Below are 19,448 nucleotides of genomic sequence, written 5' to 3'. Positions count from 1 at the left end.
CGAGCTTTCTTTACTCAGTAAGACTTACTGACTCAGAAATCAGCCACTGGTAGCTTGATTCCTGGAAGAAGGTGGGACATTAGAGGGCAGACCTAGTCACTGGGTCCCTGGGAACAAAGTGTCGCCCAGTCCTACCATAACATCAAGGAAAATGCAAACACCTTGCAAGTTTAGGGAGGCCCAGTGGCCCACTATGGTGTTCCCATGTGAGGAGCCAGCCTGGCTTTCTTGCAGAACCTTCATTCCATGGGAACCCCCTTGCCTCCAACAGCAACCCGGACTACCTTTAAGAACTGGAACATTTTGGAGTTTACAATAAGGGATCTTCTGGCGTGCTTCCTTGTTTAAGTAATTCAAAGTCCAGCTCTGCCATTTACCAACTGAAGGGCTTTGGCCAACTTACCAAACCGCCCTGAGTGTCTGTGGTTGGGGTGGTGGTTTAGTTGCAAAGTCATGTCCAACTTTGGGACCTCATGGACTATAGCCCACCAGGCTCCTCTGTCCAAAGGATTTCCCAGGCAGGAATACTGGTGGGGTTGCTGTTTCCTTCTCCAAGGAATCTTCCCAATCCAGGGATCGAACCCAGGTCTCATATATATTGCAGGTGGTCTCCTGCATTACAGGTAGATTCTTTACCAACTGAGTCACCAGGGAGCGTCTTTGGTCTCGTCTGTAAAATGAGGATCGTGCCAACTTCACAGGCTCAAAGCAGGTACTCCACAAATATGTGCTCTTATCACTATGTGGAATTTTCATGCCTCAAGAGACCCCAGAGGACCACTGTCCCTATCCCTATTAGATGACAGGCCTAGGACCCTGCCAAAGACTTGCATAAGGAGACTGGGAGCAGGAGAGTGCATGGCGTGTTCATCTACTGGCCTCCTCTCACCGAAGACAAACTTGAAGGTTAAGGAAAGTACAAGGTTATATACATCTTGGCTACTAGTGTTTTGCAATAGATGTCTCTGGGGGATAGGCCCCATTCTTTTCTGTTCTGAGAAGTTACATTAGGGTGCAGAATTCTGTTTACTAAGGCTTCCTGTTTCTAAGGAAAGCTATATTTATCTCATCTATGTGGTCAGCTCCTGCTGGTGTAGAAAATATTCTATCCACATAAAAACATCAATATTTAGGAGACACTATGAAAAATTCAGAAGTAATACACCATGAAACGAGAGTCTCTGCTTTATTATGCTAGCATCTGAAATTGGAGGTTAATTCATTTACTCCAAAGCTTCCAAATATATATTTAATCTAACTAGGTTGTTGTTTTGTTTTGTTTGTAATGCACTTTTCCAGAATACTGGCAAAATACTTTGCTGAAAGAATTGGGCAAGTGAGGAGCCTTTCAGAATGAAAACATTTTTTCCCCTTGGAGCCACAGTACCCTTCCTTAAAAAATGATTAGTTGGCCTCAGAAGGAAAAGGTAGTTTTTGTTGCAAAGCAGCCAGATATTTTTAAAGACACAATAACTGGAAGATGGTGGTCATTTATTTCTAAGATATTGAACTTAGAAGGAAATCTGAACAACAATTGACTACTCTGATAAGAAATGGGATTGTATGCAACTTAAGTCTCCAAATTCTATATCGAAGGTTTGAGCATGTGCTTATGAAACTTGGGAAAAAAATCAGGAATTAGTTCAAGCTGAAACAGTCAACTGCACAATATAGTGATCTTTATCCCTAAAAGATACAAACAGAGCAATTTATTATTTCACTTTTCTTTTGTTTTTCTGGGTCTGACTTGCAAAGGACAATTTTAAATATAGGAGATTAAGTAAAAGCAGTGCTTAGTTCTCTTTAGCATTGTTAAAAGGAAACTCGAGCTAAGAATTTTACTGAATGTAAAGTATTTCTGTTATGCTTGGGGCAGAAACACCACTTTTAAAACAAACAAGTTCACTATGAGATTGATGCTAAAAGTTCAAAAGAAAACTCTGTTTGCAGTTGGAATGTATAAAGTATCAAGAAGTCATTTTGCTCTTTTGAAGAAAATAAGAGAGCTGGATTGGTGCCTTGGAAAAGCAAGTATAAACTTGCTTTTGGATCAAAGGGCGGTTTAGCAAACACTGCCTGTGATGATGAGCTGGCTTCTTTGCAGGCACAAGGAACAAGACACAGTCTTGTGCCTGCTGAAGTTCATGCCCTAGAAGGACAAACGAATGAGCAAATGACATCCCTCGAATGATAGATACAATAATGTCTACACAGATGGAAGAGAAGTGTACAAAGGTTAGAGTGGTAAGCCGGCCACAAAGGCTTCATGGAGTAGGGTTTTTAGGGATGAATAGGAGTTTACCAGACAGAAAATAATGGCGGAATAGAGATGCATCCAGGGAGAAAAGAGAGCGGTACAAGGACTTCCCTGGTGGTCCAGTGACTAAGACTCTGCATTTTTAATGTAGGGGGCCCAGGTTCATTCCCTGGTCAGGGAACTAAATCCCACATACCACAACTCAAGATCCTGCGTACTGCAACTAAGATCCAGTGAGGATAAATAAATAAATAAATTCATTGGGCATTTAAAAATCCACAAGTAAAAACAGAGAGAGAGCACGTGCAAAGACATGAAAGTAAGAAAGTGCATGGTATAAGCAAAGATCCACAATAATCTACATCCATGTTCAGTGTAAGAGTTGATTACAAGCTTTGGAGGGCAGTCATTTAACTTCTTCCTGTATTAACTGAAAGGAGTCCCTATTTTATCTCTTTTATAAATTGTTACTTCATCATGATGAAGCTGACTCAGGAGTTTTAACTTAGAAATCGTGTTTGCAATTCAGAGGACCCTTCTGTGAATTAGATCTCAAGGGGATCAAGGGAAGGAAATATACTTGGGAGGTGAGTCTTTCATGGTTGTGTGAGAAAAAGGTGGCCAGGGCAGGAGATTATTCAAACCCAGCATTCCACCCCAGTTGCCCTTAGTGATTTGGCTGCTCCAGCAGACATGCTCCCAGATTGAGATATTGTGGCAGACTGCCAGCAATGTTTTCCTCTTCCTTCTCAGCACTGAAATTTTTATTTTAGTCAGAGAAGCCCGGCTAAACACTACATTTCTTGGCTTTCAGTATGACAGGGTGATTAGGTGCTAACAAAGAGCTGGAAGTGTGTTTGAGGCAGAGCCATCTGTGATCCAGACAGAACCTTCGTGTGAATTAGGGAAAGACATCCATTCCTCAAAATACTGTCAGAAAATGAACCCCATATATTGCTTTTGTTACAGGACACCTCACTGCCATCTGCTAGAAAGCACTTGGAAATAAAAATACAGATCCATGATGACGATGATATGAATGGTTTCCTTGTCCAGTGAACAACCTGTGCGAGGGTACACTGGTCTTGCATGTGTGTGAAGACTGTGTAGAGAGCTCTGACTCAGCTGGAAAGCTGCACATTCTGCCCTTCCCCTGCTTTTTCACGCTCCCTGGGACACAGACACGATGGCTGGACTCCGGTAGCCATTTTGGACCATGAAGTGATCTTGAGGATGGAAATCAGAGATGATGGGGAAAGACGGAAGTCATCATGGAACCACCAGCCCAACACTGGACTCCTTACTCCCAAACTTCCTTTGTATAACAGAAAAATAAACTTCTATATTGTTCGAGCTGTTGTTATTTTGAGTTTTCTATTATATAAAGCCTAAAGTAATCCTAACTTATTGAGAAAGTCAGGGGGAAAAGAAAATATATCAAGTCCTCCAGGGCACACACTCTTAGGAACAAATGCTCAGTTTTCAAAATTTTCAGTGCTATATACAATTTCCATGCTATAGAACATGATAAAAAACATGTCCCTGCTGCCCCAGTCACAGAAAGGTATGTTCTCAAAAGATAGACATAACACAGTAGGTGGCTCCTCGAAGAGGTGTTGTCAAGAATGGGGCCATCATTCTTGAGAACAGGAAAGGATATTATCCCACTTGACTCCAACTATTCAGACCCTTCTTTAAATAAAAACCTCGGTGAGAAGCAATTTTGTAATACCTGTCAGGATGTAAGATACAAATGACCTTTGACTCAGCAATTCTAGTTCTAGGAATTTCTGCCTCCAAAATACTGAGTTTATGTTTAAGTAAAATGCCATATGTACAAAAATATTCACTACAGCTTTTTTTTTTTTTTTTTGTAAAAGCAGAAGACCGAAACAATATAAATATTCATCTTCCGGGACCGTGAAATACTCTGTGACATTCATACAGCGAATATGTGCAGAAGGTAAATCTATATGCTAATACGAAAAGATCTCCATGATGGCTATGTGAAAAAAGTAGGGTACAAAAAAGTGTGTACGATTACCGGGTGACATTGGTGTGGACCAAAGGACACACACAGTAAAATGTGGAGACTGCCAGATTCACGCAGACGCCGGTGACAGTGGCCTCGGGCAAGGAGGAAACACTTGCACTGAATAAACTTCTGTGTGTCTAGAAAAACTTTTTTTACCATACACATGAACTATCTGCCCCCAAATAAAATAATCATACATTTTCTAAAGTATAGAAGACTGCAAGAGTGACTCTTCCCTGTGATCCTGCTCCAAGAGTGAGTCAGACACCTCACAGCACCAGAGCTGCACAAACTGGCTGGTGTGACTTCCCAGTGGCCAGGAAGCCCTTGAGACAAAGGTGAGTCTGGAAACCTGGAAACCCACGGGCATCTGAGAGCTGGGGGCCTGGCAAACATGAAATGGGGTAAAGAAATCTGACTGGGCTATGGGAGAACTGGTGTCCAAATGGGGCTGTCCTTTCTGGGCATGTAGTTCCCACTGCCTCCTCTGGAGAGAAGACACACACGTGAATCTCTAACCCAGACCTACCCTGGGCAACAGACTCAGGCACCCACCTGCCAACTTGACAGTTCTCCAATGTCTCAAAACCTCCTCCAATGCATCTGAGGTTGCACTTGTCTCCTGAAATTTTGTCTTCTTCTGTGGTTCCCTCTCCCTGTAGCTCGAAGTATCCACTTCTAACTGCCAAAAACCCAGGCGATGGCCTTGAAACCCCCCATCCTCCATTTCATCCACATCCCATCTATAGGCGAGTTCCGGAAGCTCCACCTCCCAATTATATCACAAACCCACCTTCACCACCGCCAGCCCGCCCGCGTGCCCAGGTGGTGCCCCTCTCTCCCTGGACTACAGCTGGGTCCACTCACCCCTGCTCTGCCTCCTCCAGAGTGCTCTGCAGCCAGAGCGATCTTCCGGAAACTCAAATCTGACTCTACCATGCCCCTGTTAAAACTCCTAAATAGCTTTCTGCTACTTTGGGGACAAAACTGGAAAAGGTCACTTATCATTCCAAACCCAAAGAAGGGCAATGCCGAAGAATGTTCAAACTACTGCACAATTGCACTCGTTTCACCTGCTAGCAAGGTCATGCTCAAAATCTTTCAAGCTAGGCTTCAACTGGGCTTCCCTGGTGGCTCAGCTGGTAAAGAATTTGTCTGCAATGCAGGAGACCTGGGTTTGATCCCTAGGTTGGGAAGATCACCTGGAGAAGGGAAAGGCTACCTAATCCAGTATTCTGGCCTGGAGAATCCCATGGACTATATAGTCCATGGGGTCTCAAAAGAGTTGACAAGAATGAGCGACTTTTCGCTTTCAGGCTTCAACAGTACATTAACCAAGAGCTTCCAGACGTACAAGCTGGGTTTAGAAAAGGCAGAGGAACCAGAGATCAAATTGCCAACATCCAGTGGATCATGGAAAAAGCAAGAGAATTCTAGAAAAACATCTACTTCTGCTTCATTGACTACGCTAAAGCTTTGGACAGTATGGATCATATCAAATTGTGGAAAATTCTGAAAGAGATGGGCCTACCAGACCACCTTATCTGCCTCCTGAGAAACCTGTATGCAGGTCAAGAAGCAACAGTTAGAACTGGACATGGAACAATGGACTGGTTCCAAATTGGGAAAGGAGTATGTCAAGGCTATATGTTGTCACCCTGCTTATTAACTTCTATGCAGCATACATGGTGAGAAATGCCAGGCTGGATGCAGCACAAGCTGGAATCCAGATTGAGATCTAGAGGGTGAGGATCAGCCTGAGGATCACAGTGGGGAACACAGTGGGGAGGGGCACAGCCTGAACTGGAGACTCTCCTTCCTCAAACCCAGGCAGGTGGTGAGAACCTCACAATTGGAAAATGCTCCCTAAACTATAGAAAGCTACCAGCTAACTCCAAATCAGCGCTCACCATGTACCTGCCCTTTGGCCAGAAGAGGCCGAGAAGGTGGCCACAGCCCTGAGCCTGTGGAGAAGGCCCAGCTCTGGCCTCCATCTGGGAATTCCTCCGTCCACCCTGTCATCCGAAGTCTTCCTGATAGGGATTCAGACATGAGAACCTCACGCTCCTTCTGGGAGAAGCCAGCCACTGGCCAACAATGGCGTGGCAGAGGGGTACGCTGTGGGCCCCCAGACTCCGGGCCAGAGAAAGGTGGGGCTGGGGATCTGTGTGCTTCGGCAGGCTTGGCCCCTCCCCGCCCTACCCAGACTTGCTGCTCCTCTGGGGGTAGCCACAGCCTGCAGAATGGGGAAAACAGATAGCCTCCCCTCCACTTCAGGCTGGCCTGCCAACACAAACCTTGAACGTTCTTCCTCAAACGCAGGCCAACAGACGGCCACATCTGGGGCTCCTGGGGCTCCCCAACCATGACACTCGATGTGGCAGAGAGCACTCAGGCCCAGGGTAGGTGGAGGAAAACCCTGGGTGCGGGCGCCTCCCCGACTCTGCACAGCCCAGCACGTGACCAGCCTCTCCACTCACAGCCCTCTCCCTGAACCCCAGTGGCCGGCAAGGCCCCAGGTGGATGGTGTCCAAGGGTAAGGTCATCTGGGTTGGGCTGATTAGAATCTTCTGCAGTAGGGTGAGGGCTGTGTTTATCTCCCTGAAAGACCTGGAGCCAAAACTGGGAGAGCAGCCTGGAGCCGGAATCCGGGAGAAAGGAAAAAGTAGTTTATAGGCAAAAACAAAGGGACATAAAAAAGTGTAAACAGTGTGGGGGGCAGCCTTCTGATGGGGCAGCCCCTGTTCTGGGTCCTGAGGGAAGGAAGACATCCCTGTCTGCCCTTGAGAGTCACCCTGCCCTCTGCCCCCAGCTATATACGCATACACACACCTGAATAGATAACAGGAAGAATACAATTAGTGACCACTGATCTGATGAAAATCGTGGAGTAGGGTGCCAGCTCGGCTGGTGGTCAGGTACTAACGGCCTGCTTTGAATCCTGCCTCTACCACTTGCCAGCCATAGGCCAGGTAACCTTAGGCCAGTGACTTCATTCCTCCATGCCTCAGTCTCCCTGTCTGCAAGGTGGGCAGAATAAAGTACATCTCCTACTGAGCGAACAAAGGTAAAGTGGCCACAGAGGGAATTTTTGACTGAAAACAAAAAGGGCATTCACTTTTTGTTTTTAGATCCTGGGAACACGAAGGTGGGGGAGACAGACCTAGCCTGAAGCTGAGGGAACCTTCTCTGAGGAAGTGCTACCTGAACAAAGGTGGGAAGTTAAGGAGGTTTCTTTCTAAGAGGGAAGAGCAGTGGTGGATATGTTGTTGTTGTTGTTTAATCGCTCAATTGTGTTCGACTCTTTGCGACCCCGTGGACTGTAGACCACCCGGCTCTTCGGTCCTTGGAACTGTCCCAGCAAGAATACCAGAGTGGGCTGCCATTTCCTTCTCCAGGGGATATTCCTGGACCAGGGATTGAAGCTGCGTCTCCTGCATTGGCAGGAGGATTCAGCCTGGGATAAGGAAGGGGCAGCCTCAGCATCTGACAGGAAGAGTCTGGAACGGTGAAGGGGGGCCATGCCGTGAGCTGGCTGGCTCAGAGCACCTCCAGGGAGGAGACAGCGACCTCCACAGATTTTAAACACCCCTGGAGCAGGCGTGGCCACAAACTCACTCGCTCAACCTTCAGCCCAGACTTTTAGTTAAGCAACACAAGTGGGGAGTAGACCCTCTCTCTACCCTACAGGGTGCACATGCTCACGCTCGGGGAGTTTTATTTGAACCCTTTCCATCTCAAGTTTGCCAATTAAAATAAGACCTGTAAAGTTGTCCATTGGTTCTAAATCACCAAAGGAAAAACCCAAGTGGAACACAGTTCATTGCCTATGAGGCAAAAGCATTACCTTCCTGGCATTTCAATACGTGGCATTTTCTGTTTGAGGAGAGAAAGACTCCTATTCAGGAGATAATAGGCGTGGGCCATATAATACACCTGTTGGATTTCCTTCCCACCATTAACCACACTCTCTCCCCTCCCTCCCATCCCCAGAGTGGCTTTTCTCAGCAGTGTGCTCCGGCTCTGGGAGCTTCCTCAGTAGTGTGTAACAGGATAGCACCGCAGGCTGGGCCACAGCACGGTCACCTGAGCTGGCTCCCTTGTCTAAAATGCACGGAAAGGCGTCCCTGTGCTCACGTACTGCAGCCCTAAGGACTCAGGTTGGAGTTTAGAGGAATATTCTGTGTTGCTGCTGTCTTGGTGGGGTCAGTCTGCTTGTGGAAGTGTCTAGGTTGCAAAAAGAAATACAAAAGCTAAAAATGGCGTTCAACCAAAGAAATTAAGATGTTCCATCTTGACAGTATCACCGTGACCCTGAGACCTGCCTGTGGGAAGGGGGCAGGGTGAGGGCAGCTGTTCCCTGCAGCTGGCAACCAGGCTGCCTGCTCCTGCCTTCTCACAGGGACAACTTGGTTCACAGGGAGAAAACTGGAAAGCGGAAAAGGCGGTCCATTTTCCCCCAAAAAGCTGGTAAGAGAGTCAGACTTCCCTGAGCCCTTGGCACGCATGGTGTTAATCATGGAGCGTGGCACTGGGACCTGTGCTTCTCTTACTTTCCAAAAGGTCCAAGTCTCTCCAGTCCCGACAAGAGTGATACAACCGGAAAGCTGCACCCAGGATCGCAAAGGTCACTCATTCCGCAGGAAAAGCCAAGCCCCAGGTTGAGCTGCTGGTGGACATCCCGAGGTGGTGGTCCTCGGGGAAGGGTGGAGTCCCAGGCCCAGCCAGTGAGGAGCACAGTAGGGGTCTCTGAGCCCGAGGCAGCTGGCCTCCCGTTTGCTCCTGATCAGCTTCCCACTGCCCTCAAGGCTCACACTGCAGACCACAGCCCAGCTAGAGCCAGCCCGATGGGCCCACAGGGGATAGGGGCGCTCAGAACCCTTCCAGAATATCGCTATGTGTCTGGGTGCCACCACCTCCCTGGACGAAGCCCTGGACTGGGCCATGGGGGTGGGAAGACTCTAAGCACAACATCTCATGTTCTACAATAACCCCGAGAAGTAAGGCATGTTAATAGTTTTGTTTTTCTGTTTTAAAGAGATTTAAAAATGAAGCTTCAACAAGTTAAATAGTTTGCACAAGTTAACCCAGCTTGTAAGTGCCAAAACAGCATTTTAATGCAGTCTGTTTATGAATCTTCCCAAATGTTAAAGGCAGCCAAAACTCCTGCTCCTGACTTGGGACAAGCCCCATGGTCTCCATTTGTGGGTTAGCTATGGAATCCTCCGGAAAGTCCTTAAACTCCCCAAACAGAGGAGTATTTTTTCCCCCCATAATGCAATCACTTTCAGTCGGGCGATGGAGAGTTTAGCAGACGTGGCTTTGTAGTAGCTGGACTGTGCCCTCAACTGGCTCCTTGTGACAACAGTGTCCGCTATCTGACGGCAAAGTCAAGACACAGACAATGGGGTCCAGTGGACAGGAAGACTCCCCTGCAGGTCCTGAAGCCTGCCTGGAGATACGCTCTCAGGCTAGACTTTAGAGAGTGAAAATAGCTGCTCTCTGGTGACAAAGGATAAGCCTCCCTCAGGAATGTAAACAGAGTTTTTCTTCAGTGTCCATGGGGGACGGGTTCCAGGACCTCCAAATACCAAAATCCATGGATGCTCAGGTCCCTGATATAAAATGGTGGTGTACAGTCAGCCCACTGTCTTGGCAGATTCCACATCCATGGCCTCAAAACCCAGGGTTACGGAGGGCCAGCTATCTACCCTTGATGGCAGAAGAGACTGTTTCAGTTTGAACTTGGTTTGTATAATCGCCTGTTCAGTAATACAGTGTGCAAGGAAGGGCAGGAGTGCACAGCTGTCCCCTTGACAAGGCAGTGTCCAGCACTCCCCCGTCAGGGAGGGAGGTGGAGGCGGCTGGCTCCTTGGCAAAGTTTCAGTTCCCTTTAGGGTGAACTTCCGGGGTGCCTTCTCCCTGCTGCAACCTCCCTACCTGACCACACAGCCCCTGGATCCTCTGCTCCTAGAGTCCGGGCCAAGACCCCCCCATAGGCAGCCCACAGGTAATCCACAGGGCCAGCTGGGCTGGGAAGTGATCCTTCTGCCTTAACCCTTGGCCCTCAACCTCTGCCTGGGGTTTTGTCCTGGGCCCACACCCCAGGCATGGCCCTTCACTCCATTTCACATTGCCCTCAGTGGGCCTGGCATGGGCTGCAGGTGCACCCCAGCCCCTCAAAGCTGACCATTCCCCACTAACCTATTTCCTTTTCTGAAGATCCCTTTGGATTCTTATGCACAAAATCATCACATAATAGAGCTGTAAGAAGCTTTGCACATTATAAAGTCCAACCTCATTTCATGGATGAGGTCCACAGAGGGGACCCAACTGGCAGAGTTGGGACACCAGCCGGATCTTCCTTCTAGCCAGTTCTCTTCCACATCACTGTATTACCTCTCAAAGGAATAAATCACTCATGATGGGATGTAGGGTTTGATCAGAGGTGGGGTTTGAGCATGGGATCCTAGAGGCCCCTCAAGTCACCACAGGCTTGCTCTTTGCCCACTCCAGCCCAAGTGGGTCTGCACTGAGCTCTTTCTTCGGCAGCAGTGAGCAGCACATACTGAGCCCTGCCTTGTTTTTTTAAGCCCAGTTGTGTCTCATATCTTTGAATATCTCAGCTCAAGGATAGAGAACTAGAACCTGGGCATCCCCTCCCTTCTCATGTCTGGGCCAGGATAGGATGCTGGGAACAAAGTCAAGGTTCAAGTCAGCAAAGACCAAGTCTGGACATACTGGGTTATGTCCATGGGTGGGTCACCATGCAGTGATAACACGGGGGCTCCTTGTGACCTCCAGCTAGTGCTGATTTAGACCTCAGACACGAACAATGACACCACAGGAGGGGGCTAAGGGAGGCATTCCATTTCCTCCAATGATCCGATGCCCTTTCGCTAAGGGTCCCTCAGCCCAAAGATCCCCTAATACGTCATTTCCCACAGACCTCCCACTCCCGTAAGTCTGTACCAGCCAGGGTGCTTAAGGCATAGCTGGGAGGCAGGTGGGATCATACAGAGAGCATGTGGGTTGGAGCAGATGGTGTTGAAGTTCATCCTGGCTGCCTTGCTGAACAGTTATTTTCCATGGAAGACTTTCTTTTTCTTGGAACTGGAGGGGGGAGAGCCTCTTGTTCTCAGGCTGGGCCAGTTCAGTTTATCCAGTAGATTACTCACACCAAAGGACACGGGTGGCAGCTTGGCCCACACTCAGCAAACAGACATAAAGTTCACCCATGCCAGGCACATGCCTGGTATGGGGCCTTTGCACTTGCTTGACCTGGTGTGCCATCACTCCAGAGAGCGGCCTGCCACTCCCTCATTCCACCTTCCCCCACCCCACCCCCCACTTCTTTCTTCACTGCTTTGTTTTTCTCCCTGGCACACATGGCTTTCTAACATACTTTATATTTTACAAATTTATTTTGTATATTGTCCATCTTTCCCCCAACAAAACTAAAGACTCTATGAAGACATGTTCCCTACTGAGCCCCTGTGCCCAGGGCAGAGCCTGCACACATGGTCAGTCCTCTGGATTTGCTCGGGAAACATGAAGAAGCCAACACAAAGCCCTTCTAGGTGCGGACATTTGGGAAAGAGAAACTGCTGAACCCTCTCCGTGCTGTGCTAAGTCACTTCCATCGTTTCAACTCTTTGAGATCCTATGGACTATAGCCCACCAGGCTCCTCTATCCATGGAATTCTCCAGGCAAGAATAGTAGAGGGAGTTGCCATGCCCTTCTCCAGGGGATATTCCGACCCAGGGATACAACATACATCTCCTGTGTCCCCTGCACTGCAGGCAGATTCTTTACCCCTGACCCACTGGGGAAGCCCAGAGTTTCTTGCTAAATCAGACCTACTAGGGCTAGTGAAAGACCACCACAAGGTCCTCAAACCCCTACTCCCAGAAGGACGAAACCACCACACCAGAAGACAGTGTTACTTTCCAGACTTCGGCCACTTCTTTCAAGTGTTAACTTTTAACACTTTTAACACTAAATTCAGAGGAGTCTGCAGAGTGGCACCAAAACAGGCATAAATCTCAATGTTCTCAACAATTTCCCGCAACAGCTCATACATCCGATGTACTGGGTGCTGAGGTGCCGAATGCAGAGGTCCCCCCTTACCTTTCACCCCTATTCTCTGTACAGAGCTCGCGGGGCGGGGACAGGGCTAAGAGAGGGCAGTCTGCCCGTCCCTGCGTCAGGGGCCCAAATCCCCCGGCTTTGTGGAGCCGGAAGTTTATATAGTAGAGGAGAGTGAACAGGGTGTGAGCGCCGCTTTAATAGAAATCAAAATCAGAGTCACAACATCGTCAGAGCCCGCGCCGGCACCCCGAAAGCTTCAGAAGGGCCGGGCAGGTGAGGGGCCATAGGCTAAGTTCCCCAGCATCCCTCCGGAGAGGGAGGCTTGCAGGAGGATCGGGTCTCTGCTGCCCCTAGACTGGTCACATCCCTAGGCTCCTACTGCATGGTGAACTTTTTCCCGGACCCAAGTTTCCTCTCCTGGGCGCTGAGCTGGGCGGGGTTGGCCTCTCTCCAGAGATTAGAGCCAGGAGTGGGAGAGAAAAAGTGGGACCGCGGTTAGAGATGGTGAGAGAGGACATCTCAGCCAAAAGACTTGAGGTCTGTTTAGGACTCTGGTGACAAAAAAGTGCAGTTTCACTGCATGAGCCAGACGCCCCCTGGAAGCTGTACTCCCCGGGACAGCCAGGCAAGGGGGCCGCCTCTGCGCTCCCCCGTCCCCAACTCCCGAGTCGGTTGGCAGAGCGCGTGCGGGCCTCCTCCCGGAATCCCGAGCGCCTGCGGACCGCACGCGGCGAGGCCTCGGTCGGGATCCAGCTGCGGGCGGCGGAGGCCTGTGTGAAAGTCTCCCCGCAGCCCTGGCTGTACGGCGCCCGCCGCCAGCGTCCCCCAGCCCTCGGGATCGCGTTGTGCCCCTGCACCCTGGGAGCGCCCGGGCCCGGGGAAACTGCGCACGACGCCCCGGAGCGCTTACGGTCGTCGGTTCCCTGGCTCCTGGGCTTGGCCGTCCCTCTGGCTCCGGCTCTCCGGGTTCCTCTGCTCCCGATTCGCGTGTCCCCTGACTACCCTGCGCTGACCCCGCCCGGGCTCGGCCCCTCAGCGGGCGGGCCGGGCCACCGGGGTTCAGTCCCGCTCCGCCCCTGTTACCTGGGCCACCCGGTTGACTCTGCACCTTCCTAAGCCCGCCTCTGCTTTGGAAGAGGGCTCTCAAAGTGCGGCCCGCGGTCAGAAATGGTGCCGAAGTTCTTAGGAACTCAACTGAATCAATCAATCAACAAACTCAAGCTTCAGCCTTATATAACTTGTTTCATATTTTTACCAGTTCATTGTTATTGTATTTTACACGTGTGTTGTGTCCAGGACAGATTGGGAAATTTTAAAGCAAACAAACCTGTCTTTCAACACACAGTCTGAGAAACACTGGTCTGAGTGAAATTTGAACCCGCACAAAGAGGTCTTCATGGTGAGGACTGCGATCTACAAAGTGGAGCTCGACGCTTGGAGAGTAGCTCGTTCCTGGCTAATAAAAACACTCAACTCAGTTTCCTCTCCAAACCTTTGCTTATGTAGTATTCCTGGAAAGGATGCTCTCCTGCATCCAAATATGAAATCCTACTGTTCTTTAATCCCACACCTTCCTAGTGAAGCCTGATCTCATCCCTGCAGTCTCTGACATCTCTGTATTCCTTCAAAACTTGCAGTCTGTGAGATTCCTCCATCCCTCACCAAATCTTTCAAACAGAAGCTCTGCCTCTGGCCATTTTACCAAGGGACTCAAATTTGTTACCCTTCAAACTCAGTGATGATGAAAACATCCTAAAATTAGATATTGGTGATGACTGTATCACCATAACTCTGTCAATACACTAAAACTACTGAATTGTACACTTTAAAAGGATGGATTTTATAGTATGTGAATTATATCTCAGTAAAACTGTCATTTTTGTATAAAAAAACTGCACTGAGGTTGTAACCCCACTCCTCATTCCTGTGTCCTAATACCCTCGTCCTTGGTTAGATCATTCACCCAGCGTGAGACTATGAAATCTAAGCTAGTGCTAGATATTTCAAAGTACAATCTACCTAGATACAGTAAATAAATAAGGCACTGAGTCCAACTCAGCAGGGCAAAATTTAGACAGTCAGATTTCAGATCTCAGCTTTCAGTCCAAAGCTATGGAAAGGTTTATGGACTGAAAGAATGGGTATAATGTGATCTCTAGAATAAATTATGTGCTTTTTAAAAGTCAAAACAAAGGCTGTTCTTCTGTACAAACGTCTGGAGAGTTTCCAGGTACATCGGGGAGAATTAAAAATAATGTGTGTGGGGGGACAGTTTTGGATGAAAACTGTAGATCAATTCCTGAGTCACTGGAAGGAAACAACATCTTTTATGCCAAAAATGCATAATATGAATCTAATCATGAGGAAACCTCAGGAAAAAAACCCAATTAAGTAATATTCTTCAAAATAACTGGCCTATACTTTTCAAAAATGTCAGGGTCATGAAAGGCAAGGAAAGGCAGGTAAAAACGTTCATGGTGAAAGGAGACTGAAGAGTCATGAAAACACATATGATGCTTTTAGACTAGATCCTGGACTAGAAACCGTTTCTATGAAGAATATTATTGAAATGATTGGGGATATTTGAAGAAAGTCTATAAATGATACCACTATATTAATGCTAAATATTTTGAGAGTGAATTTTTTTCTGAGTGACTATCTTTGATCTTAGAAAATATACACTGAAGGATTTGAGGAGTCATGTCTGAAATGTTCATTCCATTTTGTACACTATATATACATCTCATATTTGTATATGTATATGTATACATGTATATATAATATATATAAATGGAGAGAGAGAATTACAAAGCAAATGCAGTGAAATATTAGCAATTAGTAACTCTGGGTAGAGAGTTTATGGGAGTTCCTTGTACTATTCTTGCAACAACTTTACTATAAATTTTAAATTATTTTGAAATTAAAAGTTTTAAAAATTGTGGATCAAATAAACATACATCTTCATCTCAGCTCCCTACTGAAAACGCCATGAAAATCACTACCGAGGTGCAGAAAAGCTATAAACTCCAAAAGGACAAGGTGATTGGGAGAAAAGATAACAGCAGAGGAGGGATGTCATAAATTTTTTAAGATGAAAATCAGTCGACTAATTTAGCAGAACAGATAAAGCTAAAAACCTTTCTACAACCAGAAGCAGGCAGATTCTTGCCCTAGACTTGTAGAGATCATTAAACTATAGCCCTCGGGCCAAACTGGACCCACAACTTATTTTTGTAAATGAAGTTTTCCTGGAGCACAGTCACACTCATTTGTCTACATACCATCTGTGGCTGCTTTCATACTATAGCGGCAGAGGTGAGTAGTTACCTGTAAAGCCTAAAATATTTATTATCTGGCCGTTATACAGAAAAGGTTTGCTAGTCCCTGCCTTAGAGCCCTGCAAAATCTTTAGGAGCTAGAGGTATGGGGAGTCTCTGAAGGTAGGAGTTTGGGTGGATGTGGGAAATGGTAGACCTTGAGTATCCCTGCATGTTCAAGCCAAGTCTGCCAAGAATGTAAGGAAAAGACTCAATAATGGGGAGTTACCGGGGTCCAGCCCCAGTTGCATCCAGGGATTCCCTCAGGAGGACGGCGTTGGCGATTAGAATAGCAAAGCAGAGATTTTAGAGGCTCATTAATAACTGGTTTATGCGGGAAATCAATAAAGTTCCTAACACCGAACTTGCTCTGACTACGGAGGCCGCAGGCGCCCTCTCGAATAGCGGAAGGTGCCCCACCTTGGGCGCCTTCTCGAGCGGGTCTTAGAAGCCCAGGCAAATAAGAAGTCCCAGAGGACCCCCGCGCTCCAATTATTTTGGCCTGAAAAGATTTGTACCTTTTGTTCTCCTTATACAAAGTTTAAATTAGTTCTCCTAAGGTTTTGTTTTGTTTTCCTTCCAATTTGTATCTTTTGTTGGAGAAGGAAATGGCAACCCATTCCAGTGTTCTTGCCTGGAGAATCCCAGGGATGGGGGTGCCTCGTGGGCTGCCGTCTATGGGGTTGCACAGAGTCGGACATGACTGAAGCGACTTAGCAGCAGCAGTACCTTTTGTTGCTCGTTTTCACTCCAAGCCAGTGACCAGCCCTCCCTCACTGGCTGACCAGGGATTTATTTTCTGGAAACTGAACTGAGACTCCTTCCACCTCAGGGGCACTACTGGGCCCAGGTACAGCAGGGATGAGGCACCTGACTGAAAACAGTGGAACCAAGTGAAAGTCTTCACTTTAGCCTGGGAGTCCCTTCTCAGCGCCTTCCCACTTGAGTTCACAAGAGCACCATTCCCAGGTACTAATCCCCAGGCAGGAAGAGGATCTGCCTCTTAACTAAATGAGCCATCCTGCAGAGGAGCTGCAGATAGTGACACCTGGGGGCCTCGTAACAAAACAGCCGGCTCACCATCTAACCACCCTCCACAGAGGTCAATTAGGGTATGGCCACCATGTGCACAGCACTTCCAATTGGTGTTTTAACGCCTCACTTATAAATAGTAAAAGACCACCAGATACTGGGGAAAGCCTCCCACTTAAAAGGCAGAGCCACAGTTGAGAGAGAACGTACTCACAGGCAACAGAGGGAACTACAGTATTCTCAAAGACATAAGAAAGGGCTTGTATCTATGAAGAAGGGACAAGATACGATTAAAAAAGAAGCAATTCAGAGAATTAGAAAGCACTTTTTAAAAATAAAAATTTAAGAGAAATGTCCAAAGATAGAATTGAGGAGTTCTCCCAGAAAAATGGAACACAAATTAAAGAGATGGACAGTGGAAGGAAAAAGAAAGAAAGAAAATCAAGTCAATCCAGGAAGGCACCAGACATATAAGCTTCATAGAACAGAAAAGATAATATAGAGAGAAGGACATTATTAAAGAAGTAATCTAAGTATTTCTCCCAAACACAGCATTGGAATCTTCAGATTAAAAAGATACCATGGGAAAAACAAACAAACAAACAAACAGAAGAACACCAATGCAGGTCATGTCATTGTGATATTTTAAAATACTAAAGAAAAAGACCTAAAAGCTTCTGGAGCAAGCAGGGGAAAGGCCCAAAACCAAAAATAGTCAACACAAAGACTTAATAATCAGAATATCTTCAGACTGCTTAGCAGTAACACTGGAGACCATAAAACAGTGAAGCAAGGCCTTCAAAAGTTGTTAGGAAACTATTTCCAACAAAGAATTATACAATAAAGTGTAAGGGCAAATTAGTAAAGGACATCCTCACACATGTAAGGACTAAAAACCTTTTCACTTCTCATGTACCCATTTCTAGACATATTACTACAGGATGTACTCCAGCAAAACAAGGGGGTAAAATATGAAAGGAGAAGACATGGTATTTGGGAAACAGGGAATCTAACAGAGGAGCAGCAATAGGAAGCCTAGGCTGACAGCTGTGCAGCAGGCTTAGAAAGCAGAGTGTCCAGATGGAAAAAGGAAGACAAATGGCTGGGAGGCAGGTCTCCAGAAAGTGAAATTACGCATTAACTGAATTAACTTTTTGGAAAATAACATGAACAGGTATTTGTCAAATCTGATGGCATATTTAGGAGGAAAAAAACTAAGAGAAGGAAGATGGAAAAATAAAGTGAAGGAAGAAAATGAATAACAACAGAAAAAACAGAAAGTTGTTCAAGAAAGGAAAGGTAATCATGGTATATTGCTTGGCTGTGTCATGAGCAAGATTTACTTCATCATTATGTAAGTACTATTGATTTAGCACAAAATTATTATTGTTCCTATCTTTTTTTAATTTTAGAAAATTTTATTTTTATTATCATTAAAATTAAAGAAATTTCAAATTTTTATGAAACTCACAGACATAAGTCCACAGTTTGTAATATGCAGTATTAAACACATGATTTATACCACTGTTTTTGAAGTTCACATCCTTTTTTATAACATTTGAGTCCTGTATGATAATCATTGCCACTTTTGTAACTACTCCCTGCCACTTTTGCTGCTGGAAACACCGATATGCCATGGTGTTTCCACACTTCTAGACCTTTCTCTTATCCTTTACCCTGCCTGGAATACCTTCCCTTTTTGCCTCTGGGAAATTCTCCTTTGTTCTTAGGCCCCATTCAAAGTTCGCATCTTCTGTGGAGTTTTTTGTGCTCAGACCACATTGACACCTCCCTTCACCGTGTTGCCTCAGCAATTTGCACACACTCCCTTATGTTCCCTTATCGCTTTCTGTCTTGATTATTGGTCTCCACATTTGTCACTTTCTTTTGACTAGGAGCTTCTCAAAGCCAAGAACAACATCTCATTCTTTACCTGTCCTTGTATCCTTAGTGCCTTAGCATAGAGCCTATCACACTGAATGAATGCTAGGTAAAAGTGAGTTGAGTGAATGTTGCCTGAAAGTGTTCGTGGCAGAAATTAATGACCAGCTTGTACTCTTAAACTCTCCTGCTGCTGCTGCTAGGTTGCTTCAGTTGTGTCCAACTCTGTGCGACCCCATAGACGGCAGCCCACCAGGCTCCCCCATCCCCGGGATTCTCCAGGCGAGAACACTGGAGTGGGTTGCCATTTTCTTCTCCAATGCATGAAAGTGAAAAGTGAAAGTGAAGTTGCTCAGTCATGTCCGACTCTTAGTGACCCCATGGACTGCAGCCTGCCAGGCTCCTCCGTCCATGGGATTTTCCAGGCAAGAGTACTGGAGTGGGTTGCCATTGCCTTCTCCAACTATTGTTCCTATCTTGAGAGGATAAGTGGGAGCAGCAGTGGTAGGTGTATAATACGTTGTCTTTATCTATTATAAGAAAAAATCAATAGATAATGTCCAAAATTGACACACCAAGAAGTATGCACTATAAGCATATTATTTAGATATCTAGAGGTAAATGCCAAAAGACTTGAAAGTAGATTGAGAAAAATGAGGGAAGGGGGTTGTTACATTTTACTGTAAGCCTTGATTATTTGATTTATCAAAAAACATATACAAATAAAAATGTAAATTCATTTCAAAATCTTATTTTCTAGATTTCTAGGTCATTGGACACTCCAGATTCGTTGCTTTTCTCCCTAGATTTCTAAAGCATGTATTGCACTGCTCT

The 19,448-nt window shown here is 46.5% G+C and overlaps 1 protein-coding gene across 3 annotated transcripts in view; it reads right to left on the bottom strand.

The window, feature by feature from the left end:
- The window catches only part of EPHX1 (epoxide hydrolase 1), a 37,556-nt gene extending 23,969 nt beyond the window's left edge, over window positions 1-13,587 (bottom strand). The window contains exon 1 of one of the 3 annotated variants that reach the window (XM_019976395.2): window positions 13,468-13,587. The gene's annotated coding sequence lies outside the window, so the exon portion shown is untranslated. The other 2 variants (XM_019976392.2, XM_019976393.2) reach the window with 2 other exon arrangements.
- Window positions 13,588-19,448: the final 5,861 nt, after the last annotated feature.

Source organism: Bos indicus, chromosome 16 (assembly GCF_029378745.1).
Source record: "Bos indicus isolate NIAB-ARS_2022 breed Sahiwal x Tharparkar chromosome 16, NIAB-ARS_B.indTharparkar_mat_pri_1.0, whole genome shotgun sequence".
In the NCBI taxonomy this organism is placed as follows: domain Eukaryota; kingdom Metazoa; phylum Chordata; class Mammalia; order Artiodactyla; family Bovidae; genus Bos; species Bos indicus.
The sequence above is the reverse complement of the archived record's forward strand: the minus strand, read 5'-3'. Positions and strand labels throughout refer to the sequence as shown.